General features: G+C 46.7%; 1 pseudogene; it reads right to left on the reverse strand.

The window, feature by feature from the left end:
• Positions 1 to 13614, reverse strand: part of LOC111949723 (spectrin beta chain, non-erythrocytic 4-like) — a 59843-nt pseudogene that overhangs the window by 45912 nt on the left and 317 nt on the right.

Consider the following 13614-nt stretch of genomic DNA (forward strand, 5'->3'; position numbering starts at 1 on the left):
TTGCATAGCCACGTCAGGAAGGAGTCCAGGTCCTGGATGAACTGCTGCAGCCGCCCCGCCACCATCAGAGAGTCCTCGCAGCCTTGCAGCGTGTGCTTCAGCTCCTCCACTCCACACTAATGCCCTCGAAGTGCTCCAGGACCTCCATGGCTTGGCCGGGTGCGAGATAGCCAGCTCCTCTGCCTCCTGCTGCAGGTGAAGCAGCTTGGGCTCCAGCACGGCCAGGGCCCCCTCCATGGTGGAGAGTCGGCGCTGCAGGGCCAGGACCCCGCCCAGGTCACTGCCCACGTACTGAGTGGCGTCGATGGCCTTGCGCTTCTCCTGGATCTGGGACTTGATCTCAGCACACTCCAGCAGGTAGTTCTGGAGAACGGGAGACAGAGTCCAGGTGATCCTTTTTTCTGCTCCACCATCTCCACGATGCGGTCCATCTAGAGGGGACAGACAGGGGGCACAGGGGTGGGGATCAGGCAGGGGCACATAAGTGGGGGAGGGGGAGGGGAAAGACAAGGCCACAGGGGTGGGGAGGGGACGTAACAGACAGGGGCACAGGGGTGGGGAGGTCAGACAAGGCCACAGGTGTGGGGAGGGGGACGTAACAGACAGGGGCACAGTGGTGGGGAGTGGGCAGACAGGGGCCCAGGGGTGGGGGTGGGGGTGGGGGGTTAATAGGACGGGGCACAGTGGGGGGGAGAGGGGGGGACAGACAGGGGCGCAGGGGTGGGGAAGGGGCCTGGGTCAGTCTGCATCTGTTTGAAGCTTTTAATTCACATATAATTCAGTCAGTATACTAAAACATACACTAAGTATTAACTATTGTTACAATTGTCACAATTCATGTTTGAAAAATATATAGACTATTAAAATATATATTATTTTAATTTACCAACAGAGCCCAAGAGGATGGAATCAATAGTGCAATTGATCGAATGCATTAATAAGCGACATTGGTTTTGTTTGTTAGTTGTCATTTGCATCTCAAAGGGTTTTGTCTTTGTCTTGACACAGGCTGTGTCTAGCTTGTTTCCACTCCAAGTAATATGGTCCCRATGCAAAAGAACAGGCATGAATTATACTCATTCAGCAAAGCATATCCAACATGACGTCATGCCAAAACCCCSAAGCTAGAGGCTTCAAAGGGTAGCAATATTATATAGGACCATTGACCAGATATGATCGAAACATGAAGCAAACCTGAACAAGAGAGGACAAAGTCTACCGAAACTATGTCATAGAGATGTACAATATCCATGAATGCTATACTTAGTCATAACTAAAACCATAACAGTTTGAGACTGAGGGAGAATATAGTAAAGCCAAAGAGAACACATTTTGGGCATGTTGGTCTTGCACCCGGTGTGGTAGGCAGTCGACACAGATGGTCACCCTGAGATAGGCTCTGTATGCCAAGGTCAGGAGGAACTGGGCCACTGTAGCATTTCACCAAAACCATCCTCCACTACCCTGGCCCTGGCCTCAGATCTGTCTGCCTGTGTCACCATGGTGTCACTAGGGTCTCGGGTCCCCTTCCAGTTCTATCAGCCAGAGGCATGTGATCATCATTGCTTCTGGTTGCTCCCGATCTGTACCCCCCCCCCCCCCTCCCTTATTTGGCAGGAAATTAGCTAACAATGAGGTAACTGGGACACTTGGAAGAAAAAAAAAAACTATGCACTACGCACCATGTGCTGTACATGGATTGACAGATGTGTTTCTATGGCTGCGTTTACACCCGGCATCCCAATCTTGATCTTTATTTTTTTTTTTACTAATTGGTCTTTGATCCAATCAGTTCAGCTATTTTAAGAATTGGGCTGCCTGTATAAACACAGCATATGTAGTGTTTAGTTTTGTAATAAATGACCTGTGTTGATGAATCTCTATCCAACTAAACATAATTCCCATGTTATTTCGCAACGCAGATAAATCACGTTTTCATCACATATTGTCTTGTTGTGGAATAGACCTGGGGTGCATTCTTTGCTGCACACCATAGCAAACTGTAACAAAACATTCTTGTTGGTAAAGTTCAGTTTAGTCCTTCCCCGTTTTGACCTTTTTCTTCTGTTTGGTTCCTAGTGAAATACACCCCAGAGTTGGTCAGTCAGAGAACATTGGGGTGGGTTACCTGCTGTTGAGGTGGTCCTGACAACCTCTGACCTCTGTAGAGCTGGGGTGACCATTGTCCAGGAGCTGCTGCACTATCTGGTTAACGTCCAGGATCCTTCCCATCAGGCTGTTCATCTCCTGGTCCAGGCTCTCAAACCTAAAGAGTGTGAGATAAGAGGATGGAGAATGTGTGTTTTAAACGCAATAGAGCCATCAGCTAGATATGACTGATTATGACATTGCTATGACAGTGTTATGTCGCCCTTAGGAGGGTTCAAGCAACGGATTCCCGAAAAACACATGACTAACTTTAGAACTAGAAGCATGACTTAAATCTAACATTCTCCCTATGATCTCCACCCCAGACGGGAGCTGTACCTGTGGGCTATGACCTCTACGTCCTCCAGCCTCTCTGGGACCTCCATCTTGTTGAGCCACTGCTCCTTCTCGTCGATCCACACCTCGCAGGCGTTGACCTCGCTGAACATGAGGTAGACGGCCAGCGCGTCGTGCAGCCACTGCTGCCTCAGGACGGCCACCTCGGCCACCTCGGCGTACAGCTGCTCCGCCTCGCCCATCCTCGACTGCACCTCGTCCAGCTCCCGGTAGTGCAGTGGCAGCGCCACCATGTGTTTGCGCAGAGTTACCACGTGCATCCGGTGCTTGTCCACTGCCTCGCACACACCCCGGTGCTTCTTGAGCAGTGACTGGGTGGAGTACTCATCGTGGCCAAAGTCCTCGCTGGAAACCAGGCGGTAGGCGTRCTGCAGCCAGGCCAGCAGGTCGTCCGTCTCCGTGCTGAACTGGAAGAAATTGAGTGCCTCCTGCAGGTGGCCCAGTCTCTGCGCCGCCTGGTCCTCCAGCCTCTTCCACTCCCCTTTCACCTCCATGATGCGCTCCTGGATGCCCCCCGTGCCGAAACTCTTCTCCATCAGGATCTGCTTGCCCTTCTTCATGGTCTGTTGGAGGAGGGAGCGGTGGGCCAGCAGCTCCCCAGCCAGGGTCTTGTGTTTCTGGAGCAGCCGCAGCACGCTGCTCAGGTCCTTGCCGCAGGTCTGGGCGACCAGGATGGAGCTCTTCTCGCGGATCCAGGCCTCGGACTCCTCCACCTCCTGGAAGAAGGCCCAGAGGTGCTGAGACTCCTCCAGCTCCGAGCACCGCTTGGCCGCCAGCTGCTTGAGCTCCTCCAGGCAGGTGCTGACATGGTTGACCCGGTTGCAGATCACCTGGGGGTCACAGGGCTGGTAGCCTGGGAAGGAGAGAGAATAGGGGACAGGGGACAGCACTCAATATACATGTCTGTATTAGAGATGTATATGGCGGACTGTCTCTAAAAACTCAATGAACTTTGCATGTAAACAAAACCCTATTACTGATATAAAACGAGCATAAAGTTTTCCAAAATAACTATGTAATATCCACAAAATGTAAATACTTTTGTATTGTAAATGGATCTTCAGAAAATATGTTGTGGAAACTCATGCTTGCCCTCTTGTGGGTCTCTCTGGAAGTGCCATGGCCAACTTCACCACTCAATGTACAGTAAACTATACTCCTACACACTCTTAATACAAAACATTTGTTTTTTTGAACTGTGCATTTTTCCAGGACCAAGGGATACATAACAGCACAGTCAGTATTTCTAATCCTATCAAATCCAAATATTTCATCCCTCAAAATCACCAAGTTGTTATCAAAGCACATTCCACTTCTCACTAAAGCTGATCTGTGAACATAGCCATCTGATGTCTTACCTTCAATGGTGGTGAATTTGAGAGCGGCTGAGTTAAGGGTCTGCACCCTATCTGCCTGCGCTGTGATGTCAGCTTCCTGGAGGCTGTGTTTCTGCAGCAGGTCGTCCACCTCCAGCAGATGCTTGCCGAAGTCTTTGGACAGGAGCTGGACCTGTGGTGAGAGGGAGCTTGGTCACCTTCCTGACACTCCACTGACCAGCCTGCCTGTACTAAAACTTAAAAGTCAACGTCTCAAGGATTTCTCACTGTTTTTTCATGTACTGTATCTCCACATTATCATTTCATGTGCACACAAATGTCAACCCACAACCCATGCTGTTGAGTCGACACAACTTAGAGACAGTATAGTGTTCATGTAACGTAAAATGCATGACAAAATACTTGTCTCACCTGCATGTCCTCCATCCAGTCGATCATGTAGACCATGTCCTGGAAGGTCTTCTGCAGAGCCAGGTTCTTCTCCAACCGGGCCTTCCTCCCCACCACCAGCTCCTTCAGCAGGCTCCACTGGCCCAGGATGTTCTCCTTGCGGGCCGAGATGCGCCGGATGTCGTAGTAGCCCTCCGTCTCCATCTCCCCAGCCAGCTCCACCACCACCCCGATGCGCTCCTCGTACGACGAGATGTCTGCCTCAATGGCCTCGTGCTTCTTCATGGCGGCTTCCACCGCTGGCAGGTCGTAGCCAAAGTTATCCTGGTGGGACGGGACATTCAGTCAGGCAGAGGATCACTTAACTACAGGCAGGTGATTGTGGAAGGGTTTACTCAGTCAGGGCAATGCAGTCATATGAAAATAAATCTTAATATACCACTGTCCATTAAAAAGTAATTCATGTTATACAATACTTTGCCATTGGTTCTTAAAAGACATTCTAAAGACATTTCATTCTCAATCCACAGCTACATTATAAAACTATTGCTATAAGACTGTTAGGATATGGCCCCTGTCTGATATGTTAGAGACACTAGTCACTGTGGCCCTGTGGTCCCTACCTGAGACACGAGGCGCTGGTTCTCGTTGAGCCACGCCTGTCTCATGGTGGTCTTGTGGTCAAACCGCTGGGCCAGCAGCTCCAGCTTCTCCTGGCGAATCAGCTCCTGACGTAGGGCCACGCCTTTCTCATGCTCCGCCTTCTCCAGCCTCTCCCACGCCTAGCCAAATGAAAAACAGAGGAAAGTGTACCCATAAAGCAGCACAATGCAGTTTGCATAATGCAAACATAAAGAGGAGTAATTTGCACTGATTTGCTACATTAAAAAAAAACTGATACTGATAAAGAAGGATTTTATATTTGCCAAGACATGTCCAGCTATTGCATTATCTGTTCAGGCATTTGAGACACTCCTTATTCCCACTTATTCATTACCTTATTGATATCAGAGATGAGTTTCCCTTCATGAGGCACGTATGGTTTCTGGTTGTTAGCTCTGAGCTTGCTTTGGATAGTAAAGAGGAGCACTTCCAGGTTCCCCTTCTCCTSGAACCTAGCACAAGACAGAAAGTGTGTTTCACAAATATCCTGATACACAGTACTTTGCACAAGGTGGGATCCGTTTGAAATGTAAAATCACAGGTGTCATATCCTAGATCCTGTACCTTAAAATAACCATCTGCTCAAAAACTGATAAAATAKATGCATTGTTTCCTATTATTACGTTACTAGGATTGTGACAGTCATGGGATTTTGGATGGCGGTTATTGGTCAGCCAAATGACCGCGGTCACCGTTATAATCGTTTGAATAGCAAAYATGTTCTCCTTTCCTCCTGCCCTGACTGCATGTGCTGCTGCAGGGAGGGGCCGTTGCCTAGGCAACCAAAGACTTGTTTGCTACAACGCCTCGCTCGTTTCAGCAAGGAGCAACACAGTTACATCACGTTGTAAAGAGTCCACYTTACCGCGGAAACGGACACAACTGCACGAATGCCCGGCCGCCCCATCTTCGGTCAGCTGTTCGTTCCACACCAAAAAAACGGTTATGCCGGTTATTTTCTTCTCATGACGGTCTTCATCCATAATCGTCGGTTACACAATCATACAGTCATTGTGCCAGCCCTGTAAGTTACCCTACTCATCCATATATTCTCTGTGACACTGCCTGCAGGCTTGACCTTCACTGCAAAGGCATTCATTATTACATGTGGCCTAGCTCCACACACTGTATAATTGTAACCTAATTCTAAATAATAAGTGGTCATCACTGAGAAGACTTCAGAGTCATATGATGACCACCTCTGGCCATCGAGGGCTGCCAGGGCAACTAGGCTGGGTGAGAAGCCGGGTAAGGCCTCAGAGTTACTAGTCACCAGAGGAGATGTCTATCCTCTAGCCACAGAGAGAAAGGGTCTGGAGACACATTTGGGTGTCACATCACTTAGATCCAMTCCCTTTTGGTCAAATAGGTCATGAGTCACATGGCACGTCTAACTGGGTGCTTAGTTACGCCAGACATGCCAGCTTGGGGCCTCATGCTGGGCCTCATGCTAGTGCTACTGTGCCCACACCCATCAATGTGTAGGTTTTAGTTGAATACTGCAACAGTTATGGTATATTCCACACATCAAATGGGAATCAGACCAATCAAAAGCATTTGTCTGGGGGCATTCTCTGAGAAAATAACATCAAACTATAAGCTATAAGAACTATAAAAGGCTGCAACTATTGACTCAACCTAAATCCTGTCCTAAAACTAAAGCAACCAAAATGATTTAGTGATAATTTGTATAAAACAAAAGTTTTAAGTTTAAAAACCTCTGGTGTATGAATAGGACCACTATAGCATGAAAAAGAATTGATGCAATATAATTCATGCTTTTATGTTTCATTGCACAGTGTTGACTTACTTGATGGGCTTCTCGATGGTGCAGTAGGTGGTGAAGGCTTGAAGCTGTTGCTGGACACCCGTTAAGGAGTTGGCAAACTTCTGGTTGCTGATGATGCCTATGGTCTTCTCGATCCACTCCAGGAGCTCCGAGGCCAGAGCCTCATATCGATCGATCATCTTCTGGCCCTCGATGGCATTGTCCAACACCTGTATAACACGTCAACATTTAGCATTGATGGATATTACGTGGGAGTGATTTAATTCATAACTTTTGTTTATTAGCATTTGATAATGGATTGAATCGTTATCGGTTTGTTTTCACCTACACAACTATACTCATGTGTGCAAAACATAAAGTATGATATACACTAACGTTCAAAAGTTTGGGGTCACTTAGAAATATCCTTGTTTTTGAAAGAAAACCAACATTTTTTGTCCATTAAAATAACATCAAATTGATCAGAAATGTAGTGTAGACATTGTTAATGTTGTAAATGGCTATTGTAGCTTGAAACAGCTACAACAGAGGCACATTATCAGCAACCATCACTCCTGTGTTCCAATGGCACGTTGTGTTAGCTAATCCAAGTTTATCATTTTGAAGGGCTGTTGTGCTGATTAAAGAAGCAATAAAACTGGCCTTCTTTAGACTAGTTGAGTATCTGYAGCATCAGCATTTGTGGGTTTGATTACAGGCTCAAAATGCCTAGAAACAAATAACTTTCTTCTGAAACTCGTCAGTCTATTCTTGTTCTGAGAAATTAAGGCTATTCCATGCGAATAATTGCCAAGAAACGGAAGATCTCGTACAACGCTGTGTACTACTTCCTTCACAGAACAGAACAGCGCAAACTGGCTCTAACCAGAATAGAAAGAGGAGTGGGAGGCCCCGGTGCACAACTGAGCAAGAGGACAAGTATATTAGAGTGTCTTGTTTGAGGAAGTGTGTCAGCATCCTCCTACCTTTCCCACTCTCTTGCCCTCTACTCGAAGGGCTTTCATCTTGGAGAAGTAATGGTAGTAGGACACAACATAGGTTATTATCGACTTCTCGTCTGGGTTCTCCGTATTCACGTCTGCAGAGTCACACAGGAAGGACAACAATACACAAACACTTACAGCACACACATACAATATAACATAATCACACCTTGACATGAAATCATTTCAGTAGTGTAAAATATAAACTACGGTCACTGTCGCTGAAAGTCTGTGAAGGTTTGCAAGTCTGAGATACATGTAACCAAATGTCCATGAACTGTTGAGGAGGTTGTCTAGTCGCTATTCTCTGTGCGGTCTTACCTTCAGGGTCCAGGAGTTTGGTGAGCCCCAGGTTCTGCTCAGCAATGTTGAAGGCTTGCTGGAGGTTGTGTGTGGCATTGGACCGGATCAGCTTATGGAATTCAATCAAATCAGGCCTGTAGTAATGCAACGTAGGTCATTTAGTTCACTTTCTATATGGTCACATAAATACATGTTTTAAAGCGTAAATACTTGATTGTTTAGCCAATGCTGACCTGTGTCGGTGAATGAGAGCGTTGAAGGCGAGACCATCTCTCCAGCAGGTGGTGAAGTTCTGGATGTGGACCTCAGAGTACCTGTGGGACAGTTGACACAGAACACACTCACTATTGGTCCAATACATATATGCTATCCAACTAAAGACATTGCATGWAACAACAGTAGTAAAACAACAGTCAACATCCTTTAAGACGTGTACGGAAAGTGGAAACTGTTCACAAAGTTTGACGTTCAATTTTGGCTTTTGGTTAAATGAAGACATTCACCCAGCAGTTTTCATCTGGCACCAGAGTAGCAGGGCATCCTTTGCCGACCGCGTCTCCCTGTTGTCGTCACACTCAATCTTAATCACCTGGATCTGTATGCACAGGGAGCGAGACCAGACGACAAACAACCTTGGTCAAGGAAACCAGCCTCAAAACTGTCCTCAGTTCAGTAAGATCACCAGATTACTATGAGGTTGAGAAGAAAACAGTTAGGAAACACGCCCATGTTGCTGATCAGTTTCAAACACACTGAACACAAAACCTGGTTCCATTCAACAGCCACACCAGGAGTGTATTCATTACACCGATTCTGTTGCAAACAGTTTGGGCTGTTTCAAAACGCTTTGCAACAGAAACCGTTTACTCTAAACGGAAAACGTTTTGCAACGAAAACAAGAGTTTCTAATGGACATATTCAAGTAGGTTCCTCCCTCCCCATTTCGTTACATTTGCTCTGTTTGGTTCTTAAATAGTAAACAGTTTCTGTTGCAAGACGTAATGAATACACCGCAATAGTCACACAACTGCATTGCATGTCTCGTCACTAACTTGCACACAGACATGTGCCTGTCATGTTGGGAGGAAGGCCACAGAATCATGACAAGATCAATGTGCGCCCACATCTATGACAGCCATTGGCCCAATCATGTCACGGTGACATGATACATATTAATGGGAGGGTTGACACCCTAGTATCTGCTAGACCACCCATGTCAACAAATCGCACCTCATCCACACACATACATGCTCACTCACACTGGAAAGCAACTGGAGGCTTATAGGACTCTACTGCATGTATACGCGGTTTAGTCTCCACCTACAGGGAACGGTTATTTGTGATTCAATTATGGTAGGATAACACTACTAATTACAAGGAGAAGTGGAGTCATTATCTAACTGAACAACTGTAGTTCAAATGAACRGCTGCCCAGAACCAAACTGACTTTTCACAGGAGCCAATGAGGACATTCCATCTCTAAAATGTACCTTATCTGCTCATACTTCAGATCAGGCAGATTTGAAATAGCCTTGATCGCAGTGCATATCATCCAACAGTAAACAAGATGCTTGAGAGATACAAARCGTCTGGCAGTGACAGAGAGGCATACATCACGCAGGTCACAATTAGGTAGCATGAACACAACGACACTGAGCGAAGCAACTAGAAAGGATAGTGAAGTTACTAATTGTAATTGAGGTGTCAAGTGTTTATTCGAGTCTTAAAATCGGCTCTTGGTGAACATTTACCTCCTGGAGGCCTCTATTCCTCCTTTCCTTTCCTCTCTTTCCCCCCTTTCTCTCGCTGTGTCTGCTGCCTGCTGCAGTGGCTAGGCCTTACCTGCTGACTGGGCAAAGTCACCTGAAACAGTCCAAGGGTAGGGGAGGGGTGGAAGAGAGGGAGAGAGAAAGGAATAGAGAGAAAGAAAGAGAGAGGGAAACAGAAAGGGAGGAGAGACGTAGTAAACTAAACGAGGAGCGTGAGGGGAGAGTGACAAGACAACCCCAAACGGTTGCAGAATCGGTGACCGAGAAGGAAGTAGGAGTGGCAGAGAGAGAAGGAGGGAAGGGTGGGGAGGAGGATAGGCCCTGACCGCATCTTGCCCTGCCCGGAGCCCCACCCCTTGCTCCCAAAAGCACAATCAGTTTCCAATAACGCGCTCCTCCTTTTTCACTGCATGCAAAATTTAAGAGGCCATCGACTCACTGGCTCCACAGTTGGTGCAGTAGAATGGGATGCCGGCCAAAAGTGRCCCAGCTAACCTGTAATCACTGTTAGAAGGCAGAGCGATAAGCTATGCCATGCTAGCCTCTCCTCCATAGGCACCACTAGCCTACGTTCCTGAATCATATTTACAGAGTGACGCTGATTTGAATAATGCAAGACATGCGTTTATGCTGAGACCACCACTGTCCTGAAGCGACAACAAAAGCCAAACGATTTTGTGCTACTTACATGCCTGTCACTTGTCTGTGGTATCGCGTCCTGTAAGGCCTTGTGCCCACTGTATGCGTATGTCTCTGAGGCGGATGTCAGACAGTATGTCCTTGTTTGAGATCCAACTACGATCGGGACCAGAGTGACATTGCTCGTAACGTCACACAGTGATGATGCGGCATGTTTCAAGGCTTCTCCATACAGTCTTTTGGCCCGTCTATAAATCAGTCTGATTTCTGCCCCTACTCTCCTAAATTAAGACAGTGCTGAAACCAGCATGCCTGTTGTGTCAAAATCATGACAATAATATACACAGAATGTTGGCCTACTTCTGTTTACCGCTGGGACACAAGAAGTGGATACCTTTATCCAACAGTGCTAAATCTGTCTTAGCTCAAAGACTGATGAAAAAGAGTGACAAAAAGTAGGATAAGACTTTGTTCTTGTGTTTGAAGGTGTATTACAACCAATCATCCACCGGGCTATTGCGCACAGCGCATATAAGCCTGGGCTATCAACGATTCAAAGTTGGCGTTAGTGCAGCGTTTCCCAAATTAGGGGTCGCACCTGATTTTAAAATGAGAGAAACTCCGATTTTTTWATTTTTATGTGCTTGGTTCATAGAACCGGGGTTACGTCAGTAACCTCCGATAGCTGCTAGATGCGGTTGTAGTAAACCAAGCGGTTTCTGTTTTCTTRGTACAAATGTGGCTCTATCGTTTGAACCGTTTAAGCCCACCAAGCCGCGCAGGACTCATTAGAACAGAGTGGACAAGACCAGGCACTAATTCAATGATGATGTTCTTTTCTACACAGAAGATCATACACAATTATTGCCTGATGATCTTCTGAACTTCCCAATACCTTTCTGAGGGTTTTCAGTCACTTCAAACCATACTTCCTTCAGAAATACTGTCAAAAGTACTGTCAGACTGATTTTTAATAGACTATCATAGCCCCAATTAAAAAAGCAAACATTGGCAGTTGATTACATCCCTTTTTTTACATAATWAAAAAWAWAAAAATATTGAACCTTTATTTAACTAGGCAAGTCAGTTAAGAACAAATTCTTATTTACAATGACGGCCTACCCCGGCCAGATGACGCTGGGCCAATTGTGTGCCGCCATATGGGACTCCCAATCACGGCCGGATGTGATGCAGCCTGGATTCAATCCAGGGACTGGATCTCTTGCACTGAGATGCAGTGCATTAGACCGCTGTGCCACTTGGTGCCCCCACCATGGGGTCGCACATTTTTTTTTWAAATATCAAAATGGGGTCACGAGCCAAATCAAGTTTGGGGACCACTGCCTTAGTAGGAGTGCCCATAGAATTCTATGGGAGTGACCTACTGAGTAAAGTACTTGTCATCATTTAATTTTAGCGAATCACACGACTGCGAGGCATGGGGAGGGTTCGGGGGAAGGTGTAGTGGGAGACTAAGCMAATGCCTATGCGCCGGGAGTTTCTCCCGGTCATTCTGTATTGGCTAAAGAAGGCCAACTTTAATCCATTGATCCATTGATCCACCAGACTCTTCCTGACTATTTGGGCGGATGTGTCTGGAGACGAAATTAGATGTATTAGAACTGCAGCAGATTGGCTATGATGACATGCACCAGTCAGAAACAAGAGTTTGTAGAAACAATGATGCACACCCACGTAAGCTTCATCATCCACATGCTGACTGAGTTCAAAAGTACCCCAGAGGGACAAAGACGGAATAGAGCTACACAGCACTAGAACATACCGTCCCCAACATGAGACACACACAGGCCTGCAGGAACTGGAAGCCAAAAATACCTCAGAAGAGGTTAAGCTAGCAGCAGGTCTTAAGGACAATCCCAACAGGGGACAGGAACGTCCCCACAGGAGTTGGCTGCATGACAAAATACAACCACAACAGAAGCCACAGAGACAGACAACACCATTCACCAGGACGGGTGGGCTAGGTCKCTACCTGYAAGCGAAGGATGATGGTCCAGATGAGGCCAAGGGTGAGGCGGTGGTTGCCGTCGACGATGTCGTGAGAGCCAACGTTCTCCAGGTGGACCCTCTGCTCCTTGAGGAACTGCAGGGCCTTGTCCACGTTCTCCAGGCAGTGGATACGCATGCGACCCCGCGTGGGCCTCGGCTAGGGGAGGGAGGGATGGGGGAGGGAATGAGGGAGGGAGAGAAGGGTGAGAGGACAGCGAGGTAAGGAGTTAGAGGGAATGAGAGAGGGAACAAGAGTGGAATGGTGAGAGGAGTAATTGATTGGTCAAAGCAATCTGCAGGGGAAATATAGGCTTTGATCTCAATGCCTTTATATTAAAACAATATTATTCTCATTAAAAACACAATGGCGTGCAAATGCTGTTCCCATCCAATTGTCAAACCCCATTATGCTGACTACTATTCTCATACGATTACACGTGACATATAGCTGCAGTGCTGACAACATTCATGAAACATTTAGACATGAATYAATAATATTTGGTACAAAAATAACTACAATGCAGAGCTCTTTGTTGAATAGTTTGCGCTTGTTCTCCTAGCATCTACTGACTGAAAGGTAGACTGAGGTTGGGAACCAGAGAATGGGTTGACCAACCAGCATCTCCCCAGACAGGACCTCCAGCAGCCTGGTGAGCATGTAGCCGTCCCGGAGGTCGTTGTAGAGGTCAGCGATTCGACAGGACACTCTTGCCAGGTGGGAGTTCACCCACTTAGTGAAGGTCTTCTTCTGGACAGCATCTCTCTCTTCTGCAGGAGAGATGASATAAACACAGGGCTTACAGATGTAGGATCTTCATTTGAGCCAGTTTGCTACAGCAGGAAAATAAAATTGCAGCAAGCGGAAATGTGAATTATTATGTGGAATTTAAGTCTGACATTTTAAAGTTGAAATTACAAACTTTTTAAACCTGGAATACACTACAAGTTTGCATTTCCTGCTCTGCAGGAAAATTCTCAGAAACAAAAGAGTGATCAAATGAAGATCCTACATTTGTAGTTCATCAGGATAGAGCTCTGATCAGTGATGTAGTTACTAAACCTCACATCTGAGTTATTTCCCCAGTCACTACTGGTCCACTCAGAGTCCGAGTCCAAGTCTGAGTCACCGCTGGTCCAGTCCGAGTCCTGGACTCAAGTAATATAGCACTGGCTCTGATATATCAACCATACCCCCTTGTCAGTAGCCCCTGTATGATAGATCATGA

This window comes from Salvelinus sp. IW2-2015, linkage group LG22, assembly GCF_002910315.2.
Source record: "Salvelinus sp. IW2-2015 linkage group LG22, ASM291031v2, whole genome shotgun sequence".
NCBI lineage: Eukaryota > Metazoa > Chordata > Actinopteri > Salmoniformes > Salmonidae > Salvelinus > Salvelinus sp. IW2-2015.